The following is a 13,717-nucleotide window of genomic DNA, read 5'->3' as shown; positions in this document are numbered from 1 at the left end:
AGCAGTCTTAGAACGAACATGCATGAAGAACCACAGTAGTATCAGATCTATCTCATCTTTCACCTGTATCCATAGTGCTGCATAGCTTTTACCTCTTTCTTTCTCTGTGGACAGTCAATTATGTTTCACGATCTACACAAAGGTGAAGGAGTCTCTATGTGAATTAACTGACTTCTGTGACATTAGGCAGCTAGCAGAGGGTCAGTTTAGATTCCAAATTGTTCACCTATGCATTCACATAGAACTTAAAAGGTTTGTATACAATGATGTCACAATCAGCACTCATTTCATGTCCAACACAGTGATAATGCAACCTGCTGATACCGACGTGACACCAGTGCAGTTTTTCCTGATCAAAATTGAACATTTATACTACATTAATTTGCTAACTATACACTGCTGAATAAATAAAATAACTAAATAAAAAAAAATAAAAAATAGAAAATAATACATACAATAGTTGTCACCTATGCATATGTAGAGCTTTAGACAGATCATTTCAAAGCAAGAATCAAATTCAAGATTGTAGTACCTGATGACTTGAGCCACTAAATTATATGAATATATATACCAAAAGGCAAATAAATGCAGAAAAAAAATCCACAAAAATGCTTAGATGACAATGATTACATGGCATGCCTTGAAGCTCTTATAATCCAGTATTAGCACTGCATTAACATAAAATCTGCCAATTGATCACTTAAATATGTTTGAACCTGAATTAGTTGCGCAGAGTTGTAATAATCTAGATTTTTGAGGCTTGTGTTGGGACTTCACTGTAAACTGATTTCAGTGGTAAAGGTCTGCAATAATACCCACATCATTTTGAACTCTCATCTCAAGAACCCTCATAAGATCTGATATGTGACACCATTGATGCATCATCTGAATAGGCCTGTTGATTCAGGGAAATGTTAGACCAAACCACAGATATGTAACGTATTTTCCAGTGAACACTAAAATCAGTCAAGGGTCTAAGATACAGACAAACAACACATGCACAAAAAATGCACACACAACTGCTTAACAGTTAGACTGAAACTGTCATATCTGCAGGTTACTGAGGCAGAACTACCTAGTTTAGTCATCAGTCAGGATGTTTTAGGGTTAACAGCTAAAGGTAACTTTGGGTCAGAGCACAAAAAAGAAATGAGAGGGAAATTACTTCCTCTAATTTCAACTTAATCTAAAGAGTCAAGCATTTTTATTGTTATTTATTCATTTAACTAATTGTTTTTTTTTTTTTTTTTTTTTTTTTTTTATTGCAGAACACAACAAGATATTTAAAGGAACTCTCAGGTGTTTTTGTCCATGTGGTGAATGTCAGGGGGGTCCAAAAGTTTCAATCCCCCAAAAGGACATAAAAGTTATGTGAAATGTTATCTCCAGTGGTTTGAGCCGAATTCTGGAAGCAGATGACTGTTTAAAAAAGGGAGCAAACTTTAAAGGCCTTAGAAAATAGGTTTACATTCTTTGTGGAGTTCTCCCCAGCCATTACCACCATCCGATGGCTTTAGGAAAACAGCAAAAGGTGGACAATAAGCATTTAAAATTGTAAATATAGGAGGAATATGTATACTCAATTGCCTTAATTCAATTAAGTAATCTTAACTTTAAAAGTAATTTGTTGAGTTTACTTAATTCAATTGTGCAAACTTGTTGCCTTAATTCAATTATAGGGGTCATATAAGATCTGTAAGTTGCAAAGGCTGAAGTCTCAAATCCAAAGAGATATTCTTTATCAAAGTTAAGACTCGTCCACACCCCCTTAAAAAGCCCTGTCACACCCCCACATGTCTATGCCTATGTTGAAATATGCCTACTTATTTAATTCAAAGATAGAACACTTTCTAAAAGTAAACTACATAAATCCAAAATAATCCAAATAAAGTTCAAAGTGCCCAACCAAACAGAAAGCTTGTCATTGTAATGGTGAGAAAAAAACAAACAAACACAATTTAGCAAAATCAACATCTATTTATGAAGTCATCCTATGTCATGTTCTCTCAAATATTTCAGTTGTATTGAAAATTCAACATTCAATGACTTTGTGAAGTTGTCAAATGGGCCATCCTCTGCTTAGAGACGGCACTCCCCTTCTGTCGGCCTCCATAAAAGACAAAGAGCTGGTCTGAGGTCCTGAAGCTTTGTGTCCAGTGTACATAGCACCTTAATGCTCGGACGGGACAAAGCACAGCCAGGGCTGGGTCTGCCTCCTCCAGGGGAAGTACTAGCAGGTTAACCACTTGGTCTTTGAAGGATGTAGTGGGAACCTTGGGCAGGGGCCTCAGGATTACCTGGGAGTCAGCCGGCCCGAACTCTAGGCACGAATCGTCGACCGAAAATGCATGCAGGTCCCCTACCCTCTTGATGGAGGCCAGTGCAAGCAGGAGCAGTTTTCAATGAGAGAAACTTTAGCTCAACTGAATGCAAAGTCTTGAATGGGCCCTGCTGTAGTGATTTAAGCACTAGAGTCAGGTCCCAAGGGGGTATAGAGGGGGGCCGGGAAGGATTTAACCTCCTGGCCCTTCTAAGGAACTTGACGATGAGGTAATGCTTACCCAGAGACTTCCCATTCACGGGGTCATGGTACGCAGCAATAGCAAACTGGACTTTGAGGGTGGAGGGAGACAACCTTCGCTCCAACCCTTGCTGCAGAAAGGATAACACGACTGCAATCGGGCATCTTCGGGGGTCTTCTCGCCGAGAAGAACACCACTCAATGAACAGGTTCCACTTCAAGGCATAAGCGTGTCTCGTAGACGGTGCTCTTGCCGAAGTGATGGTTTTCACTACCTCTTGGGGTAGGTCACCTAAAACCTCCGCGTCCCGTCCAGGGACCAGACATGGAGTTTTCAAACTCTGGTGCCAAATGGTGCCCCATCTCTGAGTCAGTAAATCCCTCCTCAGAGGAACCGGCCAAGGAGGGGTGTCTGGATCGGAGGTGCAAGAGGAGTGGTGGTCCCCAGAGGTTTGGTTCCCTGCGGGGTTTGCCACCACTGTGACCCTCAAACCACCCGAGCCACTACCGGAAGTGGACCTCGTCTGTCCGCCAGAACGAGCCCCCCTTTCAGGTAGCGGAGCCTGGTTCGCAGCTCCGAGATGGTCATCTTCCCGCAATGGGAACATGACGCATCCACGAAAGCCACCTCAGCGTGCTTGACGCCCAGACACGTGAGGCAGCAATCGTTACCATCACCTGGTGCCAGGTTACGACTGCACCCAGAAACGCACGGGTGAAACGGCATCCTTAAAAGGACGACACGTCATCTTTAAAAAGAAGCACCCATGAAGACCTTTTAGAGAAAATTTGCTCTTTTAGGAAAAAACACTTTCAGTGCTGAGCCACACGACAGGGGATAGTGCAACCTGAAGTGTGCAACCCACTCGATACTAGAACGACCGCCGCTATAGCCCCGTCCAGCCAACACAGGAAGCTTCCCAGAGCGTGCTGAACTCGCAGTTCACCTTAGACACCGTTCAAGGTAAGCAGAACGACACTGTTGATCGGCTTTGAAGCGAAAAGCTGGTTTGCATTGCACCTGCTGCCCTCTTATACTCATGCAGTGATCAGCGGCAGCTGGATGCAATAATTGCATGCCAATGTGCATTGGCTCGTTTAGTTTACATTCAAAGTAGATTGGTCTATCGAAGCGATATCCCATATTCGTCGGTCACCGACATGGCGTCGAGAGTGACCGACTGAAAGGGAACAGATTGGCCCATATTTATTGTAGTGTAAATACAATTGTCTGATTTGGATCATCACTGACAAAGTATTTTAAAAAGAAAACGTGCAAATCGTACCATTTTCTCCTAGTTATATCCTTCAAATATAGTTGTATTTTTCATTATGTTGTGAAGATGCCTTCACACAACATCAACACCTCCGTGCAGATGCGGTTGTACAGTAAGCTATTATCATTGGTCCTATACTAGACAATTGCATTGAGGCCATTCTGATGCACTGCACGTGTTTCTATGCAGGTAACCAATGCTAACAAGAACACGATTGGAAATGCTTCTTCCCCTTCTTAAAATCAGTTATTGTTTGAAAACATTGTTTCTTTAAACATTGTGCCAATGTGTTATTGAAAACATTGTATAATTATTATTATCAGAACAACATCCTCAAAATGTTGGAGGTGAAATGTTCTTTCTTCTTTAAACCATCATATTAGAAAAATGTTTTATTAAAACATTTCATCACCTCGAGCCTCGATGTTCGTATAACGTTCTCCTAATGTGGCTGAGAGAATGTTCTTACTTTGTGATAATGTTTCAAGATAACAATGTTTTATTGACAAAATTTTATAATCTGGTTCCTCAAAAACATCCTCAAAATATTGCAGATAAAATATTATATCTTTGTTAGACCGTCACATTAGAAAAAACGTTTAAAACAAAACATTTGATCACCTCAAGTCTCGATGTTCTTAAACCATTCTGCTAATGTGGCTGAGGGAATGTTCTACTTTTGTTGTCTTGAAACATTGTGACAATATGTTTTTGAGAACATTTTATAATCTGTTACCTCAATAACATCCTCAAAACATCCTCAAAATGTTGTGAATAAAATGTTCCAACTTTGTTAAACCATCACATTAGAAGAACAATTTTCGTATAAAGTTCTACTAATATGGCTGAGAGAATTTTCTTCCTTTGTTGTCTTGAAACATTGTCCCAATGTGTTTTTGAGAACATTTTTATAATCTGTTACCTCAACAATATCTTCAAAATGTTGTAGCTTTGTTAGACCATCACTTAGAAGAACGTTTTAAACAAAACATTTGATCACCTCAAGCCTCAATGATGTTCTTACAGTGTAACGTTCTACTAATGTGGCTGAGAGAATGTTCTTCCTTTGTTGTCTTGAAACATTGTGCCAATGTGTTTTTGAAAACATTTTATAATCTGTTACCTCAACAGCATCCTCAAAATGTTGTGGATAAAATGTTCTATGTTGATCACCTCAAGCCTCAATTATGTTCTTATAATGTTCTACTAATGTAGTAGAGATAATGTTCTTCATTTGATGTCTTGAAACATTGTGCCAATGTGTTTTTGATAACATTTTATATTATATTACCTCAACTACATCCTCAAAACATCCTCAAAATGTTGCAGGAAGAATGTTCTAGCTCAGTTTTCACTTAACGTTATAGGAACTTTTTTATTATTATTATAAACATGCTAAACATTTTTCAAACATTACATTCAAATGTTTTCTTTCAAACATTTTCAAATCTTTTACGGAATGTTAGCCAAAGTTCTAAGAACGTTCCCTGCTAGCTGGGTCTGAATCCAGCAGTCTCCACCATAATATTGAAGTACTGTAAGTGCGCATCACTGATCATTTTTCTTATAACATGTGATCTACTGGCTAACTGGCTAAACCGACCGTCTGCTAGCTGCCTCCCGTCACAGAGGTCAGTTAATTCTCAGCACATAGAGACTCTTTCACCTAGATATCACACTATAAAGACTGTGTCTGTTCCCCGAACTAGAAAATACAAAAAACGTCCAAACCAAGTTAAGGTTAACAATTTAATTGAGGTTCAACAAATAAAAAACAAATGCAATATGGATAAACAAATGATAAAGATTGGCTTATTGAATATCAGATCCATTTCTACGAAAACACTTTTTGTAAATAATATGATAACTGATCATAATATAGATGTGCTCTGTTTGACAGAAACTTGGCTAAAACCTGATGATTACATTATTTTAAATGAGTCCACCCCCCAAGATTATTGTTATAAACACGAGCCGCGTCTAAAAGGCAAAGGGGGAGGAGTTGCTTCAATTTATAACAACGTTTACAGGATTTCTCAGAGGGCACGTAATGGTGCTTCATATAACATTATCCAGAGAAACCAATGTTAATGATAAATCCCCTGTTATGTTTGTACTGGCTACTGTATACAGGCCACCAGGGCACCATACAGACTTTATTAAAGAGTTTGGTGATTTTACATCCGAGTTAGTTCTGGCTGCAGATAAAGTCTTAATAGTTGGTGATTTTAATATCCATGTCGATAATGAAAAAGATGCATTGGGATCAGCATTTATAGACATTCTGAACTCTATTGGTGTTAGACAACATGTTTCAGGACCTACTCATTGTCGAAATCATACTCTAGATTTAATACTGTCACATGGAATTGATGTTGATAGTGTTGAAATTATTCAGCCAAGTGATGATATCTCAGATCATTATTTAGTTCTGTGTAAACTTCATAAAGCCAAAATTGTAAATTCTACTTCTTGTTACAAGTATCGAAGAACCATCACTTCTACCACAAAAGACTGCTTTTTAAGTTATCTTCCTGATGTATCCGAATTCCTTAGCATATCCAAAACCTCAGAACAACTTGATGATGTAACAGAAACTATGGACTCTCTCTTTTCTAGCACTTTAAATACAGTTGCTCCTTTACGCTTAAGGAAGGTTAAGGAAAACAGTTTGACACCATGGTATAATGAGCATACTCGCACCCTAAAGAGAGCAGCCCGAAAAATGGAGCGCAGCTGGAGGAAAACAAAACTAGAGGTATTTCGTATTGCTTGGCGGGAAAGTAGCATATCCTATAGAAAAGCATTAAAAACTGCTAGATCTGATTACTTTTCTTCTCTTTTAGAAGAAAACAAACATAACCCCAGGTATTTATTCAATACAGTGGCTAAATTAACGAAAAATAAAGCCTCAACAAGTGTTGACATTTCCCAACACCACAACAGTAATGACTTTATGAACTACTTTACTTCTAAAATCGATACTATTAGAGATAAAATTGCAACCATGCAGCCGTCAGCTACCGTATCATATCAGACAGTGCACTATAGACCCCCTGAGGAACAGTTCCACTCATTCTCTACTATAGGAGAGGAAGAATTGTATAAACTTGTTAAAACATCTAAACCAACAACATGTATGTTAGACCCTATACCATCTAAGCTCCTAAAAGAGGTGCTTCCAGAAGTCATAGGTCCTCTTCTGACTATTATTAATTCCTCATTGTCATTAGGATATGTCCCCAAAACCTTCAAACTGGCTGTTATTAAGCCTCTCATAAAAAAGCCACAACTTGACCCCAGAGAACTTGTACATTATAGACCAATCTCGAATCTCCCTTTTCTGTCCAAGATACTAGAAAAGGTGGTATCCTCACAATTATATTCCTTCTTAGAGAATAATGGTATATGTGAGGATTTCCAGTCAGGATTTAGACCGTATCATAGTACTGAGACTGCTCTCCTTAGAATTACAAATGATCTGCTCTTATCATCTGATCGTGGGTGTATCTCTCTATTAGTTTTATTGGATCTTAGTGCTGCGTTTGACACAATTGACCACAACATTCTTTTGCATAGACTTGAACACTTTGTTGGCATCAGTGGAAGTGCATTAGCATGGTTTAAATCGTACTTATATGACCGCCATCAGTTCGTAGCAGTGAATGAAGATGTATCATATCGATCACAAGTGCAGTATGGAGTACCTCAAGGCTCAGTACTAGGGCCGCTACTCTTCACGCTTTATATGTTACCCTTGGGAGATATCATCAGGAAACATGGTGTTAGTTTTCACTGTTATGCTGATGATACGCAGCTCTATATTTCCTCGCAGCCTGGTGAAACACACCAATTTGAAAAACTAATGGAATGCATAGTCGATATAAAAAATTGGATGACGAGTAATTTCTTACTGCTAAATTCAGAAAAAACAGAGGTGTTAATCATAGGGCCTAAAAACTCTGCTTATAATAAACTAGAACACTGTCTAAGACTTGATGGTTGCTCTGTCAATTCTTCGTCATCAGTTAGGAACCTAGGTGTGCTACTTGATCGCAATCTTTCCTTAGAAAGCCACGTTTCTGGCATTTGTAAAACTGCATTTTTCCATCTCAAAAATATATCTAAATTACGGCCTATGCTCTCAATGTCAAATGCAGAAATGTTAATCCATGCATTTATGACTTCAAGGTTAGACTATTGTAATGCTTTATTGGGTGGTTGTTCTGCACGCTTGGTAAACAAACTGCAGCTAGTCCAAAATGCAGCAGCAAGAGTTCTTACTAGAACCAGGAAGTATGACCATATTAGCCCGGTCCTGTCAACACTGCACTGGCTCCCTATCAAACATCGTATAGATTTTAAAATATTGGTTATTACTTATAACGCCCTGAATGGTTTAGCACCTCAGTATTTGAATAAGCTCCTTTTACATTATACTCCTCTACGTCCGCTACATTCTCAAAACTCAGGCAATTTGATAATACCTAGAATATCAAAATCAACTGCGGGCGGCAGATCCTTTTCCTATTTGGCGCCTAAACTCTGGAATAACCTACCTAACATTGTTCGGGAGTCAGACACACTCTTGCAGTTTAAATCTAGATTAAAGACCCATCTCTTTAACCTGGCATACACATAACACACTAATATGCTTTTAATATCCAAATCCGTTAAAGGATTTTTAGGCTGCATTAATTAGGTAAATCGGAACCGGAAACACTTCACATAACACCGTACTTTCTACATCATTAGAAGAATGGCATCTACGCTAATATTTGTCTGTTTCTCTCTTGTTCCGAGGTCACCGTGGCCACGAGATCCAGTCTGTGTCCAGATCAGAGGGTCACTGCAGTCACCCGGATCCAGTACGTATCCAGACCAGATGGTGGATCAGCACCTAGAAAGGACCTCTACTGCCCTGAAAGACAGCGGAGACCAGGACAACTAGAGCCCCAGATACAGATCCCCTGTAAAGACCTTGTCTCAGAGGAGCACCAGGACAAGACCACAGGAAACGGATTATTCTTCTGCACAATCTGACTTTGCTGCAGCCTGGAATTGAACTACTGGTTTTCGTCTGGTCAGAGGAGAACTGACCCCCCAACTGAGCCTGGTTTCTCCCAAGGTTTTTTTCTCCATTCTGTCACCGATGGAGTTTCGGTTCCTTGCCGCTGTCGCCTCTGGCTTGCTTAGTTGGGGTCACTTCATCTACAGCGGTATCATTGACTTGATTGCAAATAAAAACAGACACTATTTCAACTGAACAGAGATGACGTAACTGAATTCAATGATGAACTGCCTTTAACTATCATTTTGCATTATTGAGACACTGTTTTCCAAATGAATGTTGTTCAGTGCTTTGACGCAATGTATTTTGTTTAAAGCACTATATAAATAAAGGTGACTGATTGATTGATCTATAATTTTGGTTCAATATTGTGCACCTATAGCACTCCTTGCTGTCATTACAAAATAGCATACCACAGGACAATTATGTAGCCTATTGTTAATTAAATAAACATGCTTTAGCCAGTGATGGAGTTCTCGACTCGAGTCTCTATTCTTTGGACTCGAGTCCGACTCGACACTCCATTCTCTGGACTCGTGACTCGACTTGGACTCGCGGACTGATGACTCGTACTTGGACTCGGACTCGAGGATATATAAAATCGGACTTGAGCATTCATCACGTTGTTTTTGACTAAAATGTTGTTAAAAAAATTATATAAGGTGTTTCCTGTTTCATGCCCAAGACCGACCGGGATCTATTCTTTTCCCTCTCTTTGCTTGACAACACACTCACTGACGTCACTCACTTTACTTTTTTTTTCCAAAGCACTCGGGCACTTGCTGGAAAGGATGAAGCTGATTGGTTAGTTCTTCAATCAATCAATCACCTTTATTTATATAGTGCTTTAAACAAAATACATTGCGCCAAAGCACTGAACAACATTCATTTGGAAAACAGTGTCTCAATAATGCAAAATGATAGTTAAAGGCAGTTCATCATTGAATTCAGTTATGTAATCTCTGTTCAGTTGAAATAGTGTCTGTTTTAATTTGCAATCAAGTCAATGATATCGCTGTAGATGAAGTGACCCCAACTAAGCAAGCCAGAGGCGACAGCGGCAAAGTGAAAGTGAAAGTGAAAGTGAAAGTGAAAGTGAAGTGACATTCAGCCAAGTATGGTGACCCATACTCAGAATTTGTGCTCTGCATTTAACCCATCCGAAATGCGCACACACACAGAGCAGTGAACACACACACACACACTGTGAGCACACACCCGGAGCAGTGGGCAGCCATTTATGCTGCGGCGCCCGGGGAGCAGTTGGGGGTTCAATGCCTTGCTCAAGGGCACCTAAGTCATGGTATTGAAGGTGGAGAGAGAGCTGTTCATGCACTCCCCCCACCCACAATTCCGTCCGGCCCGAGACTAGAACTCACAACCCTTCGATTGGGAGTCCAACCCTCTAACCATTAGGCCATGACTTCCCCAAACGGTTTCGGCAAGGAACCGAAACTCCATCGGTGACAGAATGGAGAAAAAAACCTTGGGAGAAACCAGGCTCAGTTGGGGGGCCAGTTCTCCTCTAACCAGACGAAACCAATAGTTCAATTCCAGGCTGCAGCAAAGTCAGATTGTGCAGAAGAATCATCTGTTTCCTGTGGTCTTGTCCTGGTGCTCCTCTGAGACAAGGTCTTTACAGGGGATCTGTATCTGGGGCTCTAGTTGTCCTGGTCTCCGCTGTCTTTCAGGGATGTAGAGGTCCTTTCTAGGTGCTGATCCACCATCTGGTCTGGATACGTACTGGATCCGGGTGACTGCAGTGACCCTCTGATCTGGAAACAGACTGGATCTGGTGGCCACGGTGACCTCGGAACAAGAGAGAAACAGACAAATATTAGCGTAGATGCCATTCTTCTAATGATGTAGAAAGTACGGTGTTATGTGAAGTGTTCCGGTTCCAGTTTACCTAATTAATGCAGCCTAAAAATCCTTTAACGGATTTGGATATTAAAAGCATATTAGTATGTTATGTGTATGCCAGGTTAAAGAGATGGGTCTTTAATCTAGATTTAAACTGCAAGAGTGTGTCTGCCTCCCGAACAATGTTAGGTAGGTTATTCCAGAGTTTAGGCGCCAAATAGGAAAAGGATCTGCCGCCCGCAGTTGATTTTGATATTCTAGGTATTATCAAATTGCCTGAGTTTTGAGAACGTAGCGGACGTAGAGGAGTATAATGTAAAAGGAGCTCATTCAAATACTGAGGTGCTAAACCATTCAGGGCTTTATAAGTAATAACCAATATTTTAAAATCTATACGATGTTTGATAGGGAGCCAGTGCAGTGTGGACAGGACCGGGCTAATATGGTCATACTTCCTGGTTCTAGTAAGAACTCTTGCTGCTGCATTTTGGACTAGCTGTAGTTTGTTTACTAAGCATGCAGAACAACCACCCAATAAAGCATTACAATAATCTAACCTTGAGGACATAAATGCATGGATTAACATTTCTGCATTTGACATTGAGAGCATAGGCCGTAATTTAGATATATTTTTGAGATGGAAAAATGCAGTTTTACAAATGCTAGAAACGTGGCTTTCTAAGGAAAGATTGCGATCAAATAGCACACCTAGGTTCCTAACTGATGACGAAGAATTGACAGAGCAACCATCAAGTCTTAGACAGTGTTCTAGGTTATTACAAGCAGAGTTTTTAGGCCCTATGATTAACACCTCTGTTTTTTCTGAATTTAGCAGTAAGAAATTACTCGTCATCCAATTTTTTATATCGACTATGCATTCCATTAGTTTTTCAAATTGGTGTGTTTCACCGGGCTGCGAGGAAATATAGAGCTGCGTATCATCAGCATAACAGTGAAAGCTAACACCATGTTTCCTGATGATATCTCCCAAGGGTAACATATAAAGCGTGAAGAGTAGCGGCCCTAGAACTGAGCCTTGAGGTACTCCATACTGCACTTGTGATCGATATGATACATCTTCATTCACTGCTACGAACTGATAAGTACGATTTAAACCATGCTAATGCACTTCCACTGATGCCAACAAAGTGTTCAAGTCTATGCAAAAGAATGTTGTGGTCAATTGTGTCAAACGCAGCACTAAGATCCAATAAAACTAATAGAGAGATACACCCACGATCAGATGATAAGAGCAGATCATTTGTAACTCTAAGGAGAGCAGTTTCAGTACTATGATACGGTCTAAATCCTGACTGGAAATCCTTACATATACCATTTTTCTCTAAGAAGGAATATAATTGTGAGGATACCACCTTTTCTAGTATCTTGGACAGAAAAGGGAGATTCGAGATTGGTCTATAATTAACTAGTTCTCTGGGGTCAAGTTGTGGCTTTTTTATGAGAGGCTTAATAACAGCCAGTTTGAAGGTTTTGGGGACATATCCTAATGACAATGAGGAATTAATAATAGTCAGAAGAGGACCTATGACTTCTGGAAGCACCTCTTTTAAGAGCTTAGATGGTATAGGGTCTAACATACATGTTGTAAGTTTAGATGATTTAACAAGTTTATACAATTCTTCCTCTCCTATGGTAGAGAATGAGTGGAACTGTTCCTCAGGGGGTCTATAGTGCACTGTCTGATGCAAAACTGTAGCTGACGGCTGAATGGTTGCAATTTTATCTCTAATAGTATCGATTTTAGAAGTAAAGTAGTTCATAAAGTCATTACTGCTGTGGTGTTGGGAAATGTCAACACATGTTGAGGCTTTATTTTTCGTTAATTTAGCCACTGTATTGAATAAATACCTGGGGTTATGTTTGTTTTCTTCTAAAAGAGAAGAAAAGTAATCAGATCTAGCAGTTTTTAACGCTTTTCTGTAGGATATGCTACTTTCCCGCCAAGCAATACGAAATACCTCTAGTTTTGTTTTCCTCCAGCTGCGCTCCATTTTTCGGGCTGCTCTCTTTAGGGTGCGAGTATGCTCATTATACCATGGTGTCAAACTGTTTTCCTTAACCTTTCTTAAGCGTAAAGGAGCAACTGTATTTAAAGTGCTAGAAAAGAGAGAGTCCATAGTTTCTGTTACATCATCAAGTTGTTTTGAGGTTTTGGATATGCTAAGGAATTCGGATACATCAGGAAGATAACTTAAAAAGCAGTCTTTTGTGGTAGAAGTGATGGTTCTTCGATACTTGTAACAAGAAGTAGAATTTACAATTTTGGCCATATGAAGTTTACACAGAACTAAATAATGATCTGAGATTTCATCACTTGGCTGAATAATTTCAACACTATCAACATCAATTCCATGTGACAGTATTAAATCTAGAGTATGATTTCGACAATGAGTAGGTCCTGAAACATGTTGTCTAACACCAATAGAGTTCAGAATGTCTATAAATGCTGATCCCAATGCATCTTTTTCATTATCGACATGGATATTAAAATCACCAACTATTAAGACTTTATCTGCAGCCAGAACTAACTCGGATGTAAAATCACCAAACTCTTTAATAAAGTCTGTATGGTGCCCTGGTGGCCTGTATACAGTAGCCAGTACAAACATAACAGGGGATTTATCATTAACATTGGTTTCTCTGGATAATGTTATATGAAGCACCATTACTTCAAACGAGTTATACTTGAAGCCTGCCCTCTGAGAAATCCTGAAAACGTTATTATAAATTGAAGCAACTCCTCCCCCTTTGCCTTTTAGACGCGGCTCGTGTTTATAACAATAATCTTGGGGGGTGGACTCATTTAAAATAATGTAATCATCAGGTTTTAGCCAGGTTTCTGTCAAGCAGAGCACATCTATATTATGATCAGTTATCATATTATTTACAAAAAGTGTTTTCGTAGAAATGGATCTGATATTCAATAAGCCAATCTTTATCATTTGTTTATCCATATTGCATTTG

This window comes from Carassius auratus, chromosome 9, assembly GCF_003368295.1.
Source record: "Carassius auratus strain Wakin chromosome 9, ASM336829v1, whole genome shotgun sequence".
NCBI lineage: Eukaryota > Metazoa > Chordata > Actinopteri > Cypriniformes > Cyprinidae > Carassius > Carassius auratus.
Note: the sequence above shows the minus strand (reverse complement) of the source record.